The sequence below is a fragment of the Trachemys scripta genome, chromosome 17 (genome assembly GCF_013100865.1).
Source record: "Trachemys scripta elegans isolate TJP31775 chromosome 17, CAS_Tse_1.0, whole genome shotgun sequence".
Classification (NCBI taxonomy): domain Eukaryota; kingdom Metazoa; phylum Chordata; order Testudines; family Emydidae; genus Trachemys; species Trachemys scripta.
In genome coordinates this window covers 10,117,353-10,133,268 of record NC_048314.1, presented here as the reverse complement: position 1 = coordinate 10,133,268, position 15,916 = coordinate 10,117,353, and the positions used below count along the sequence as shown (strand labels likewise).

Sequence of the window (15,916 nt, the reverse complement as noted above, 5' to 3'; positions counted from 1 at the left end):
CCTTACTAGATAGGCCTGCAAGGACCTGCCCGTCTGAGGCTGGGAAAACCAGGTCCAAAATATCATGTGTTGAACAGATGTTCCCTTTGGAGTCACGTCCATTCTGAATATCACAGACCGGGCTCTATCGGGGCAGCTCTGACCCATGTGAGGCAAGACTAGCTCACAGGTCTTTGACAAAGCATGCCCATTCTATCTAAGGTACACATATGGCCCTCATTACTGTTGTATCTGAGTCATAACACTCCTCTGAGGTAGGCAGTACTGTTAGCTCAATTTTACAGGTGGGGAAGTGAGACACAGAGAAACTAAGGGTCTGTCTGCACTGCAACCCAAGGTGCCATTGAAGCTTAAATAGAGCTCCCCATGCTAGCAGTAAAAAAAGTAAATAGGGAAGTGTTATTTACTCCTTCTCATAACACAAGAACCAGGGGTCGCCCAATGAAATGAACAGGCAGCAGGTTTAAAACAAACAAAAGGAAGTATTTTTTCACACAACGCAGAGTCAACTTGTGGAACTCCTTGCCAGAGGATGTTGTGAAGGCCAGGACTATAAGGGGGTTCAAAAAAGAACTAGATAAATTCATGGAGGATAGGTCCATCAATGGCTATTAGCCAGGATGGGCAGAGATGGTGCCCCTAGCCTCTGTTTGCCAGAAGCTGGGAATAGGTGACATGGGATGGATCACTTGATGATTACCTTTCTGTCGGAAGACAGGATACTGGGCTAGATGGACCTTTGGTCTGACTCAGTTTGGCCGTTCTTATGTTCTTATGCTCTCTGCAACTGCCTTGCAGTATAGCCAGTTGGTGACCGGGATCATTAGAGTCTTTGCAAGGCACTGCGGTGTGCTTACTAAGATGTACGCTGAGGACAGCTGAGTATTATGGTTGCCTGCAAAGAGGGACTCAGAGTCTGTTACATTCTGCAGAGGGTTCCAAACACCCTTCCTTGCATTGCTCCTGTTGTGTTCATCCCCTCTGAAGCACCTGGCGTGGGCCACTGTCAGAAGACAGGATACTGGGCTAGATGGACCTTTGGTCTGATCCAGCATGGCCTTCCTTATGTTATGTTCTAGCATGGTTACAAATAGCAGTGTATATGTGGAGTGAGCCCCCAGAGCCCCCTGGGTGCTTGTCTAGATCATGCTGCCACACCTACCGTGCTATTTTGACCCTTGCAAGCACAGGTGTGCCTACCTGATTGCAATCATATTTCAGACAGCAGTGTAGACATACCCTATGTGACTTGCCCGAGTTCATGCAGTACGTCTGTGGCAGAGGTCAGGTTGCCTGACTCTCAGGTGAGCAGGCTAACCACTGAACTATCCCTCTTTCCATTTTCAGCAGGTGTGAGGCCCTCCTTCCCTTACCTATGTCACTGCAGACAAAACTCCTCATTCGTCAGAAACAGGGTTCCCAAAACAGGGGCCATTTTTGAGTGACCCTGGCCCAATTCATGGTTTCAGGTCCTGGGCGGTGCATGGTTTCTATCAGGTAAAAGAAAGTGGGTTTGGTTGGGCTTCTCTTAGAGATGTTAGGTCCCTACTGATTTTTCGGGCAACTCCCACTGGCTGCTGGATGTTTGAATCCACCCCCTCTGTCTCTCCGCCACACACATTCACTTGTCGCTGGAATAGCAGCCTATTCCTCAAAGCAGGATCCTGCCTGGACAACCTGCTGCAGATAACCATGCTCTGACCTTCTTTAGAGTCTTCTCTTTGAGGATCACACCAGACTTTACATACATTAATGACTAGCCTCACAACCCTGCTGAATGGTAGGGAAGTATTGGCAGCCAGGGTTAGAGCCGCGGCAAGTGGCCCTGGCCAAGTCACTTACCCACTCTGTGCCTTTGTTTCTCTTCTGTAAAATGATGACTGTGATACTCACCTCCTGAAATAATCAGATGAGGAGTGCAATGGAAGTGTACATCATCTCCCCTCGGTTTAGCAATGGGGAAACTGAGGCACAGAGAGGCGAAGTCACACAATGAGTCGGCAGTAGATCCAGGAAGGGAACTCATACCTCCCAGTACAGTACCTTGCTTTAACCTCTAGCTCATGTTACTGACTGCCAGCCCCTCTTAAAAGAACAAGCATCCCCCAATACCTGCCTACGGCCTCCCAACCCCACCCACCATTCCAGACCTGGCAGTTTTTCCTTCCTGTGCAGTAACCAGCTGGCCCGGCTGGAAGACTGATTTCCATTTCAAAGCTAACAAGGGGTTAATTATAACCCAGAGCAAGCATGAGGATATATATGTACGCCCGGGAAAAATACAAGTCTCCAGTGGCTAGTGTTTTGACCTCAATGTGTCTTGGGTGCTGTGTCTCCCCTGGCTCTTGCTGGTATGACACAGCCAGATCCGTGCGTAGGTGCAGCTCCTGGGGATTTGTCTGCGACCTTAAAGCTTGCTGGAGCCCTTTGTATTTGCGCGCGCACACACACACACGCACACACACACACACACACACTCTCTCTCTCTCTCTCTCTCTCTCTCTCTGTCACCGGGAAGCAGATCTTGGGGTCTTTTCGATTGCTGATTTTTGTTCTGTAGCCAGCCTCTCCTTACTGTTCTGCAAAGGTTAAAGTAGTTGGGGGAGGGGAGGAATCAATTCCCCCCCCCCTTCCCCTTTCTAGCGAGAGTTTGGGGACCTTTTCCCTGGTGATGTCAGGGTCGTCTCCAATAGCCCTTGCAGTGAGGCCTGATTTGCAAAGGACATTCTAGGGTAAAGCAGAAGCCTTGGTGAAACCTTAAAAAAAATCCCTTTGAAACGATTCTGTTTCTTTTATGTCCTGATTTCACCCTTTGGCGGAGTGGGGGGGATTTAAAGCAGGGGAGGGTAAAGTTTGTAACCCCCTCCCCCTCTCTGCTCACTCCTCTCTTCCAGCTGCCATGCAGAAATAGGCCAAGCCTGAACAGCTGGGTTGCTCCATCCTTTCTTGGCTGAGAAGGCAAGGGGGCCCAGTCTGGGTCTCTCCAAATTCAGGTGGTCCCAGCCCTTCCAGTCTGTGTGTGTGTTTCCTTTCTTAACGGCTGGCTTATGACATGGATTCTGTGCCCACACTAGGGAATCAGAGCCCCACTCCATACACACACACACACACACACACACGCTAACCAGGCCTCGGGGTCTGGAACAGAGGAACGTCTTGGCTTCACTCCTCCTGCCGGCTGGTTGATGTTTCTGAGCCAGTGTGAGGGGTGCTGTGAGTTGCCGTGGGCATAGGCGAGGTGTACATTACTCCCCCAGCCACCCGGCCACAAGGGGAAAGGAGGGACGGATTTGTGTCTTAGAAGGGTGTCTCTGAGGGACAGTGTCTCCCAAGGCTACTCACAGAGCGGCGCAGCTTCTGAGCTGTCCCCTGCTCAGTCTCGCTCTTCATTTGTATTTCTAAGGGATCCGCTCAGTTCTCGGTCTCCCCTTTGCAAACGTCGCCCTCTGGCCCTTGGCAGTTACAGTCAGCGTCAAGATTTGGGTGGCGTGGAAGTAAGTTTGTTTGCAGAACGTTGTGATGGAGAAAAGGGGCTGGAATGTCACCTCTAGACAGCAGTGCCCTCCGTCCACAGTACAGCCAATGGCAGCGTAAGCTGTCTGCCCCCACTTGTGCCTCTGCTTCCACCACTATCGGGGGGAGGGATAGCTCAGTGGTTTGAGCATTGGCCTGCTAAACCCAGGGTTGTGAGTTCAATCCTTCAGGGGGCCACTTAGGGATCTGGGGCAAAATCAGTACTTGGTCCTGCTAGTGAAGGCAGGGGGCTGGACTCAATGACCTTTCAGGGTCCCTTCCAGTTCTAGGAGATAGGATATATCCATATATTATTATTTTTATTATTAATAATGAGATCTATCGATGGCATTTCTAAGGTGTGGTGTCTATGACTCCATAGCCCTTTCAGTCCTTGGTCCCTGGGCCAACCAAGGGGCAGTTAGTGCCCGTTGTGATGACGGTTAAGAATTGGAGCGAGACCAGCTAATTCCATTGATGACTCCACATATAGCCATCGGATGGTAACTTGTGATCACTGCTAACCTGGGCTGGCTTGGAACCGGTTCTCTAGAGGTGCAAGGCTCCGTGTTCCAGTGCTCTCCATCACCCAGTGCCTCCTGAGTCACAGTTTTAAAAGCTATATTTAAATGACATGTACATTTTTGGGATCCTCTCCCAAGATGGAGCCATGTGGCACTAGAGGCCTTCTTCAGAACCCGCCTGCCCAACTTTGGCTGTGTACAGGAGGGAAGAGTGACAGAGAACTTCTCGAACCCCTGATACAGATAGGACGCTGATTCTGGAGAAATCTGAATGTAAAAGAATGGCAGGTTTTGCCTGAAACACGCCATCCTGTTAGCACATGTTGTTCCTGCAGGGAGAGGGTGACATGGGTTCTGCTTACTCCCTGAGGCCTGGGGGCTTGTTACCTAATCTGGATATAAGGGAGGAAAGAAGCACTCTCTGAGAAGTGAGGCTCTAGAGTGTGGGCTGAGCAGGCCTGAGGGAGGAACCATAGGAGCCGCCATGCTCTGGGAGTAAGCTTGAGCTGAACTTTGTTATCTTATTAGCAAAGATTTTGTAAACAATACGCAAATCCCAGGAAAAGGGGAGTGTTTGACTCCTTGGTGTGTGGACATTGTTGTAGACAGATTGGGAAAAAGCCTGCTCCAAAGTTCTTCAGTAATTAAGCAATTACTCCTTAATCAAAGGCTACAAATAGCAACTTTTTTCTCTTACCTGGAACTGCCACTTCTGAGGCTTAGTCCCCACTATAAAGTTTTGATGACGTAGCCATGTCAGCGAGGAGTGTGAAAAAAAATCACCCCCCCTCGCTGCCCTAGTTGTCATGCTCTGTCAGCAAAACCCTCTGTATAGATGCAGCTATGCAGACAGAAAAGTGCTTCTGCTGATGTTCATGGAGGTGCTGTGAACTATGCTGGCAGAAGAACTTATTCTGTTTGCTTACACTGTCTCCACTATGGGATTCTGCCAGCATAGCTATACTGCAAAAGCTGTGCCGTTTAGACAAGCCCTGACATGCTGAAATACAGCAGTTGAGGAGGTCTATTTATATGCCAAGTGACATGCATTTGGTGAGGTCTCATCCTAATCCCTAAAAGTCATTGTTTGCCACGGTAAAACTACAGTGTGGATGAAATTCTATGGCAGGAGGTCAGACTAGCGGATCTTAACAGGCCTTAAAATCTATGAATCTGTGAGCACGGTTTTGTGCAGCTGGCAGTATTCCTGTGGGATGCAGTCTTGCTTTCCAGAGTGAGGCTGGCACGAAGGGAGAAAAGGAAACACAGATGCTCATGAGTCTGTTGGACATGGTTTTATGCCACTTGTGTATTCTTTTGTGGGTGTGTAGCAGAAGAGCATCCCTACCCTCCCTTAAGTCTGAGTCCTACCAGGCTCAGCAGGTCCACAGCACGGACATACTGATAGCTGGGAAATGAAATTTGGCATACATTCCTGAGTTAACAAGCAAAACAATTGGGAGTCTGTATCTCTCCCTGCTCTCTCCAAGCATCAGCATTTTGGATTTTAAACTAAGGTGGTGACGCTATGAATCGGGTCAGATGCCAGTGTCTGCTAGCCAGAGGCTAGTACTGGAACAGCAGGGGATAATGTCAATCTGGATCGAGGTGGACAGGCAAAAACCTAATAACATCATATGTCCAGCTCTGGCCAAATTCACCCTCCTCAAAGGCTACAAGACATGTATTTTATTCGGGGAGTGTGGGCACAACTGCTTTAGATGGGCTTGAACCCAAACCCCGTGACCCACGTGGAGGAAGTTTAGTTCTGGGTCAACATTTTACAGCAAACCAACCCTGAGTCCAAAAGCATCCAACATTTGGTCAAAGCTGGATTCAGATCTGGATCCTGATCCAAACGTTGCAAATTAGGCCTATCTGTACTTCCTTCTCTTCCTTAGTTCTATGACTGTTGTGACTCTTTAACTGAGTCAAAGATCTAGTAATGCTTTGGGCTGCACCTTATTGAGAGTCAGGGCTGCAGTTCTCCCAGAGCTTTCTGTTCTCCTGCAACCTAATACAACTGCCCACCTTCTGCTCGCCTGGCCCTACATATTCCCCGTCTGATGCAAAACACTCTAGGCTCTTCAGGGCAGGGACTGTTTTTCCGTGTGCAGTGGAACCCTGACCCTGGTTGTTTTAGGGGGTTGTATTGTAATGCAAATCAGTATACGTAGCACCATCGTGTCCTATGGTTGCTGACTCTGCTCACTGCCTCGTTCTTAAATAACCTGTAGCAAGAACAAACCAGAAGCGGGCGATTGCTCCTGCAAACATGCTGCACTTTCCTCATCCCCAGGGCGCAGGCAGCTATGTCATGAAAACCAGAATAAGGGAGGAGTGATTTATTTATTTGTCTTTGTAAAGAAACCTCCATACCGTGACACTCAGATGCCACATAAGTGGGCTCCCTAGGAATGGATTAGATAGAGCTGCCACTTCAGAAATGCTTGCCACACGGCAGTGTCGAGATGGGGAAAAAACAGACTTTACAAGACTCCAAGAAGAATCACCGGAGAATCAGGCGCTCAGTGGCCAGGAGGTGCCATATATGTGTATTGGAGCAGATTGGCGAGACAGAGGAGATTGGCGAGACAGATTGTTTGGTCGAGCGAGGCAGGCAATAGGATGGCGTAGCGTTTTCATGACACTTGTCCCTGCCACATAAGATGGTGCTACCCATCCCCATTCTGCTTTGTTCTGCTGCTGGTGGGTGTTAGGCTGAGACCAACCTTTTCTGAGCATCTTAGACAAATAACCATAACCTTTTAAATGGCTCCATATCTCTGGCTACCTTCTTGCCCATTGTCTGGATGCCTCTTGCTCTCAGAGCTGCTCCTGCCTCTGATTCCCAAGCCTTTCCAGGGCCTCTCTGGGGTTCATGGCTATTAAGGATGTACATGCCCTGCTCCCATGGCTTGTGCAGTGAATAAAAATAAAACTGTTTTATGGGCAGCTGCCCCAGGCCACAGCATCTGAGCAAAACCGGGCAGCCCATTGCTCCCTTTGCTGCTTCCTTGCATATGTCCACATGGGGCAAAGAGTCCGGGTAGCCAGTGGAGTGTCCCCAGCTGAAGGTGATGAAGTTTCATAGTGAGGAGAGGTTAACGCCTTTACTACTTCTCCTAGGAAAGCAGCTCTGAGTTTGGAGACTCCTTGTGATCTCATGACCTGAGTGGGTCTAAAAGGACCAGAAGGATCTCTAAGCTTAACCTCTGTTTCTCTGCCCGTAAGGGACAAAGTCATCCCAAACTGCTCCGTCTCCAGCCCATGATGAATTGCTTCGCCTGGCATTGCTATCGCCAGCCACTGGCCAAGTTGTTGGGCAAGAGACAGCAGAGCTTGCCCCTGAACAACTGGAGTGGAGGCCTCCTCCAAGAAAAACATCCAGCCTGCTGCCTCGATTGAGCAAGAGGCTGGAAGAGGAGACCGAGCCTGTGTGACGCAGACGAGGCTGGGAGGGTCCCAGAGAAGCCTGATGCAGCGCTCGGAGCCTCGCTGCAGCCCCAGCTGTTCTGTCGGTGTGCCTCTTCGCAGACTTCTCTTGAAACGCTCTGTGCAGCCAAGTTTGTTTCAGAACAGCAGTGAGATGCTGTAAATCATAGTCGTTCCTCTCCCCCCTCCTCCTCCTTTCTCACTCTCCCCTCCATCCCTCCTTCTTTTTTCTTTTTTCCTTCTGCTGCTGCTTCTCCTCACTTCTGAATTACCTTAAGCAAACACCACCGCATCCGATCCGAGCCAGGCGAGAAAGCAACACCGACCCCTTTGCCAAATGCAGGCTTAGAGGCACGGCACAGACACAGCTCCATTAAGCCAGGCCAAGCCTTACGGGAATCGTTCCTGGCCCTGGCTTGAAAAACAAATATAGCATGTCGGTTTTCTTTGGCCGCTTCAGGGGGGAGGGGGTTGGGGGGGTCATCTGAGGACACCGGTTTGCTGTTCTGATTTGAAGTAAAGTCCAAAAGAGCAGCGGCGTAGCCTGGAGAGTGGTGGAACTGGTCTGTCATTATTTACATGCCAGGGATACATCCAGCGAGTGCTGAGGATGGACTTGTTTGGGTGGCATTGCACTGTCACATGTGGGAGAGGGGAAGAAAAGGAGAGAGACTGGAGCTCTTTCAGTCGTGCATCAAACCAAAGGTGAGCAAACCCGTAACAGGTAAAACCTTCCCCTTCCCTCTGCATGGGCAAGGGAGCGTGCATACATGCCCAAATGCCAGTGCATGGTACTGACACCCAGACAAGCACACCGTCACGCTTTCCAGTTTGCGCAGGCCTGTGTGTCCACTCACTTGACTATTTTAGAGCATCCCAACGCGTGCTTGAAGCCCTGCAGAAGCAATAGACACATATGGCCCCAGACCAGTCTCATGTACACACATTTTCACTTTTCCACCTTCTGATCCAAATTCACAGCTGGTGTAAACTTGACTCCAGTGGCATTGCACTCCCCTTATGTTGGGTCTGATTTCAGTAGTGTCTTCTGAGAAGCAGGGTCTGTGAGTAAGGGGCAAGGTTGAGTTCAAGACACGTGGCTTCATTCCTCCAGCTCTTCCACATACTTCCTCTGTGACCCTGGACAAGTCATTGAATTTCTCTGTGCCATCTGTAAAATAGAGGTGATGATCATTTCTTTCTCCCACTCTTCATATGTCTTATCTGTTTAGATTGTAAGCTCTTTGAGGTAGGAGCTCTGCATCCGAACAGCACCTCCCACGGTGGGGCTCTGTTTTGGGTAGGCATGTTGATGTGCAGCTGTAATACAGATAAATAATAATAATTTACATTGAATCCGAATTTGACCCTCGAACTCTAGGGAAGCCAACCTGAAAAAAGAAAAATTGCTGACAACATCCAATATGTGTACTGACATTCCAGCTTTTTTTTTACTGGCAAATTTCCAGACAGTAAGAAAGGTCAATAAACTATCATATATATGTGTGTATATATATATATATATATATAATGTAACTTATATCATATACATATTTATCAGATATGCACACACACAGTCATACAATAGCCTGAAAATTAGGATTTCGAAACAACTTTGTATTTGTATAACTTCTATTTATGGCCATGTGTGTGCTTTTTTTTTTTTTTTCCTTTTTTTCAGAACCCACCTTTTCATCTGCCAAAAGAAAAGGCAAAAGGCCATAAATCTAGATTATATATTAAAACTTCTTGTATACTCAGAAGTTTACACTGGAGTAAGGGGGGAAATGTCTCAAAGTTAATTTACCGTTTTTATAGCTATGTTACAAAAAAAAAAATACTGACTTTTACTGACACTAGATCTTTGATGTCTTGTTTTACTGCCCGTCAGGAAATCCACTGCTAGTTGCTAACCTTGTCTGGGATGTAGACATGTATGCATGTGGACACACACACATGTACACACACCTTTCTCTGTGATGCACTCGCATCCAAACCCAGGATCTTGATTGGTCCTGGGACTGCTCATTTACCGCCTTCCCAATGATCTTTCTGGACAAAAATTATGGCTCAGTGAATAAGGTACCGGCCTTGAAGTCAGGAGAGTGGGGCTCTTTTTCCTGCTCTGCTCCTGATCTTCAGGTTGACCTTGGCTGTGTCTCTTCCCCCTCTGTTTTCCCACCTGCCATTTGTCTGTCTTCTCTATTTAGATTGTAAGCTGTTTAGGGCAAGGACTGTCTCTTACGATGTCTCTGTACAACGCCTAGCACAAATGGGTCCTAATTTGAGCAGGGTGAGGACCGAATTTTCCCTTTCATGGGAAATTCTGTGGTTTCAATTTTTTTTTCTGTTCCAAAATGGAACAACAACAAATGGAAATTTCCTGCAAAAGTGGAATTAATTTGGGTTGACTGAAGCATTTAATTTTAATAAATCTGAAACATATAGTTCACTTGACCTTTTTAAACTATATGTGTAAAAAACACAATGAATTTTGTTGTGAAAAGTCATTTTGAAATGAAAAAGTGAAACATTCCATTCTGAAAACACGGAAACAGGACATATCGGCATCATTGAGATGCTCCGTTTGCCTCCTCCCCTTCCCCAAACATGAACTTTTGTTGAAACGTATACGGTTTTGAAAATGTTGTTTTTATTTGAATGAAAACCGCATTTGTTGTCAAAACCCCGTTGTGAAGCAAAGTGCCTGACTAGCTCTCTCCCTAATCACAGTTGGAGTCCCTCAACAATAATGTCATATCTGTAATGAAGACATAAGGGGACTCTGCTGACAGCTCTGAGAAGTCAGCATTCAGAAGAATCTGCTTCACTTTTTCTGTTACATGTTTCAGTACTTTTTAGCCCAGGGCGATCCTTCACTCCCAAACCAAAGCATTAATTGCCTCCCTCAGCAGCCTGTCCAGTGCCTTCACTCTGGTCTTTACCAAGTGCCAAGATGATACCAGCAGGGTTTATGGGACCATCAAGCAACTGGTCCTTCTCAGCAGCAGATCCTTAGCGTTCCGATGCTGATATCACAGCAGGGGCAAGAATCTTCTTGATCCAATCACGCCTCTTCCCAAAGAATGAGGGAATGATTAGGGGCATGGAACAGCTGCCATATGAAGAGAGATTAAAAAGACTGGGACTTTTCAGCTTGGAAAAGAGATGACTAAGGAGGGATATGACAGGGGCCTATACAATCATGACGGGTGTGGAGAAAGTAAATAAGGAAGTGTTACTCCGTCTCATAACACAACTGACTCAGTTTGGCCGTTCTTATGTTCTTATGCTCTCTGCAACTGCCTTGCAGTATAGCCAGTTGGTGACGGGGATCATTAGAGTTTTTGCAAGGCACTGCGGTGTGCTTACTAAGATATACGCTGAGGACAGCTGAGTATTATGGTTGCCTGCAAAGAGGGACTCAGAGTCTGTTACATTCTGCAGAGGGTTCCAAACACCCTTCCTTGCATTGCTTCTTTGCAGAGGGACTTGCAGAAAGCACTGGACTTTGTAGCTCTCCTCATGCTGCATCTTGGTTTATGTCTAGGTGAGAACTGCCTGGCTTTAAGGCTGCGATGAGAAACGCACTTATGGTTTCAGGACACAGCCACTCGTCACAGGAATCTCAGTCCCTTGTGTAATCTCTCCACCCCCATGCGGCCTTCCATGGTGTGGTCCGCATCCAGCAGCTGTCCATGCTGCAGGTGGAAACGCAGCTGGTGATAGAAGCCAGGCAGACTAGAGGACTCCGCTCATTGTGATAAGCTGTCACACTCTATAGCTTTATCCAATGGCCGGGACAGGAGGAGGGCATTAGAGCTAGGAGTTTAGGGCCCATCTCCAGGACATCAGCAAGTGGACACTTGAGAAATGAGACTGGAGGGAAGCAGCGATTGTCTGTGTTCCCATCAGCAGCAGTACGTGCAGTGAGCGTGCGGGAGGGAGAGTGATGGTAACAAGGTTGGTTGGACACAGCCCAGAGGAGGAGAAAGAAAACACACAAGGCCCCTAACGAGGTGACGACGGAGAGCTCCAGATTCCAGAGCAAAGCGTCGGTGGGGAAGGAGGGAATCCTTTAGCTGCAGCCTTTACGGGCATTATTTCATGTACTTATTTATTTACTTTTTAAAAGGACTTAGCTTCCTTGTGTCAGCCAAGAAAGTGTCTTTCTCCTTCTGTGCCATGGTTTCCCATTGGCTTGGCGCCGGGCAGGGTTTTCCTGTTTGCTCCTGTGGTCTCTCAAGGCAAAGAACTGGAATCTCTCCAAGCCTGAGCTGGTGTTGGTTCCACCCCCTGCCCCCATTATCCTTGCAAGGTGAGTCACTCCAGGTGACAGGACTGTGGCCTTCAGAGCGCCCTGGACCATCACTGGTAATGACCCCAGGATTCTTCCCCCGCCCCCGTGTCTGAAAGATGCTGTCAGCTAGGGAGCCCCTCTCAGCTGCTCCCTGTCCCGTCGCAGGAACACGCTTGGAAATAACGCCAGCAGCACCTTTCTTAACTCATGTATATTACATGCAGCCTCAGTGTTCATCGGGAGGCCACTGTGATGGCTGGGAGGGATTTACCAGGTCCAAATTCACTTGACAGAAAAACAAAATTCCAGCGTAATTTTAACCAGCTGTGGTAGGAGAGAGAGGGCAAGACAAGGAGAACTCTGCGTGGGGAGGGGGAGGGAGGAGAGGAGAGGTGGCTGTTCTGAATGGACTGGATGTGCACAGTCTTTGCATTCAAAGAAACACTCTGTTGCGGGAGACAAGGTTCTCAGGATGCTCTGTAGTAGACACCACTAACCGGGCGCTTCCAAACATATTGCCCGTAACCCTAATGATGATGTGGACTGCAGAGGTTGCTGCTTCTGTGCATTCACCTTCTGTAATGATCACTTTCCCCTGGCAGTCGTATATAGGTATATAGCAGTGTGCCACTCAGTCCTGGAGACCCTTCTTCGGAAAAAGTAAATATTCCGTGGAACCGCGCTTCCACCCGCCTGCCAGCTACTCTGCAATATTTCTAGGAACCCAGACCCTGCCCCTAGGTAGCGTGCTTTAGAGCAGTCTGCAGCTCTAGGGCCTGTAGTCACCATGAGCCACACCTCCACATTAAAGGCGACAGCTGCCGTGAGTTGCATGTAGCACTCCTTTGGTCTGCAGTCTGGCCTTCGGACACCCCTGCCATAAAGCCTCCATCTCGCTAGGGTGAGCCGGGGATCCTATTAAAAGCTGTTCCTCTGATACACTTTCTCCCCCACCCTCCAGCAGGCTGCATTCTCTTTGAAATGCGTTGCTTTGTTTCCATCCCCATGTGGCCTACCATGTTTTTTTTCTTCTTCTGTGGTTGCTTTTCTTCTTCCCTATCTACTCCTTAAAGGATGGAAGAATTTTGGCTGTATTTGGGAGGCCTGAGACAGGCAGCTGTTACATATGTCAAACTGCAACCTACATAGGGCAGCAGCTGTTTCACTTAATTGTGGCCAGCACCTATTGTTTAGTGGCAGGAGAGCGATGGCAAAGCCAGAGAGGGAATTAATGGACACGCACGTTCATTTAATGCTGGTCTTAGCAATGCCTCTGAATCCATTTCCCATTGGTTGTCCCTGTGTTTGCATTGGGCTGCAATTGCATTGTGATTCCTGGAGCTGATGATTTAAACATGCCTTGGCACAAAGTGGCCACGGCCGGATGATAGCACATGTCTAGAGGGGACCACCTTCTCCTGGGCCGTTGGCTGTCCCTGATCCTTCAGTCCTGGGCTCCCACACACGGACAGGCCCAGTTCTCCGTCAGCAAGCCGTAAGGCTGAGCGTCTCCTGATGTGACAGGAATCCCGGGTGGCATTGTTCAGCTCTTCATCTGGAGGCTGATGTACCTGTGGCCGGAAGGAACGATTTGGCAGGGCGCAGGGGTAAGATCGTGTTACACCAGCAAAAGTCATGAAAAAAGCCCCCAAACCCCTACTCAGAGGCAGCACTTATACTAGTGCCCATTCTGCTGAACCCATCACTGGCATCGACTTGCCCTAGCAGGATGCAGTTGCTACGTCCGAGGCTCAGTCCGAGGAGCAGCAAGGAGCAACGTGCTCTCTGCTCCAAACCATTGCAATCCTCCCTCCTTGTACTTGGGGCCTAGACACCGCAGCGCCGGGTGCCCAAGAAACGTCGAGATAAATCACATAGCTACGGACACGTTCTCGCCAGTCTCCTGCATTGATCCCTTTCCCCTCCCCCTGTCCCGTCGAGCGATGTGTGTGTAAAACACCTACCACTCCCAGGCTGTAATGACTTCCACATGGGGCCGGGCCTTGTGAACAAATCCCCTTTAACAGTAGGAAACATTCCTTGGTCTCTCATCGTGTCTGTCTTGAGGAAGGAGGGGGAAGAATGAAGATGACGGGCTGAGGAACTCTTCATATTCCACCCGGAGAGCTGATTAATTCCATCCTCCCCAGCCGCGTTTGACCATCTCCAGCCCGCCCCTCTCCTTCTGGTTCTTGTTGCTCTCTCCTCTCCACCTGGCTCCGTTTGGCAAGGAAACTGACGGGACTTCACGCCGGGTGGTGTTCCCGATGGAAAGCCCAGATGGGAAGCGGCTCTGTCCGCCACACAGTCCAGGGCCTGCGGCTCCTGCTGTCAGAGGGAAGGCTGCATATTCCACGTGGCGGAGACCAAACGGATTGGGGATTCAACATTCCTCTGCCGCAGTTCAACCCCAATCACGGAAAGGAGGAACCTTCCCACTCCCCCATCCCACCACTCCAAGGTAGGTTAGTGGGCAACCTTAAACGGTAGAAAAATTCCCATCTGAACCGCTGAAAACAACTGAGCACGCTGAACTTCCTCCTCATACTCAGAGCACCACACTCCCACTTGCACTGACACACACCCAGTCGTACTCACACTCACACTCATCCATATGTACGTGCACACACTCCTACTCACACCCTTCCCCTTACACTTTCACTCACTCACCCTCTCACACACTCATACACATCCTTGAAAACCCCTATGCTCACCCACTCTCTTTCCGTACTGTCCCCATCTGTCTTCACGTGGAGCCCTGGCCTTTCTGCCTCCAGACGGACACTCCAGCTCTTGCTCAGCTGTGATGCAAGGGAGAGGGGGAAGAGCGAGACAGGGGCATTTTGATCGCAATTATGGACTTGATTGATGAGAATCCTGTTAAAACACAAATCCTGTTAAAGCCATCTGTGTGCCTCTCCCCTGTCCAAGATGTATAAAAGACCAAACCAGCCATCTGACGCCCAGCTCTCCCTCCCTCTCCACTCCCTTCTTCCATACTCATCAGTGACCTGCTTGCCAAGACACTTGCCCATACATAACTCTTCTCCCAAAGAGACCATGCTTTGCATTCTTGTATTAGAAGCCAAAAAAAAAAAAAAAATCCTATTCTGCCTGCGCTTTGCAGCCTGATCTTTTAAGCTGCTTTCCTGGGACGGAAACAAAGGAAAAGAAGGTGGTGCTAGTGAAAGGTGCTCGATTGGTAACGTTCTCCTTCGCTTCACCTCTAGAACAGGCCACAGATGGGAAAGACGAGCTGCCCTCCGGCATGACTCAGGCCTGTTCGGAAGAGATCCCCTTTAGGGATGAAAGGAGAGTGTGGTCTCTGCGTCCCATTCCTTCCTTCACCTTTCTTCTGAGGCTGCCAGCAAAGGTCATGATTTTCTAGAAGTGGGGGGACTAGGAGTTTCTCCTTCCAGGATGTTCTCATAGCTAAAGCCCAGGACAGGAAGAGAACTGAGGGGTGAGTCTCCTCCCAACATAAGTCAAGTCCATGGAGTCACGTGGGAGGATGTGAGAAGAGAATCAGTCCTCCCCTTGTTTCTATTCTCAGTGCTGCTACAGACTCCCTTGGCCATTAAGGTCAAAGAAGCTATGTGGATTTACACCACCTGGGGATATGCCCCCTCTTGTGACCTTGAGAAAGTCATTTCACCACTCTATGGCTCAGCTTCCCCACACCTTAAATGTCTTAAAAAGAAGAACAGGAGTACTTGTGGCACCTTAGAGACTAACAAATTTATTAGAGCATAAGCTTTTGTGGACTACAGCCCACTTCTTCGGATGCATATAGAATGGAACATATATTGAGGAGATATATATACACACATACAGAGAGCATAAACAGGTGGGAGTTGTCTTACCAACTCTGAGAGGCCAATTAATTAAGAGAAAAAAAAAACTTTTGAAGTGATAATCAAGCTAGCCCAGTACAGACAGTTTGATAATAAGTGTGAGAGTACTTACAAGGGGAGATAGAGTCAATGTTTGTAATGGCTCAGCCATTCCCAGTCCTTATTCAAACCGGAGTTGATTGTGTCTAGTTTGCATATCAATTCTAGCTCTGCAGTCTCTCTTTGGAGTCTGTTACAGACTAACACGGCTGTTACTCTGAAACCTTAAATGTCTTAGGCATTTGCAAAGG

General features: G+C 48.7%; 1 protein-coding gene across 3 annotated transcripts in view; it reads left to right on the top strand.

Annotated features, from left to right (window-relative positions):
* The window catches only part of ASTN2 (astrotactin 2), a 542,812-nt gene that overhangs the window by 426,444 nt on the left and 100,452 nt on the right, over nucleotides 1-15,916 (top strand). The gene's annotated exons all lie outside the window — the stretch shown is intronic.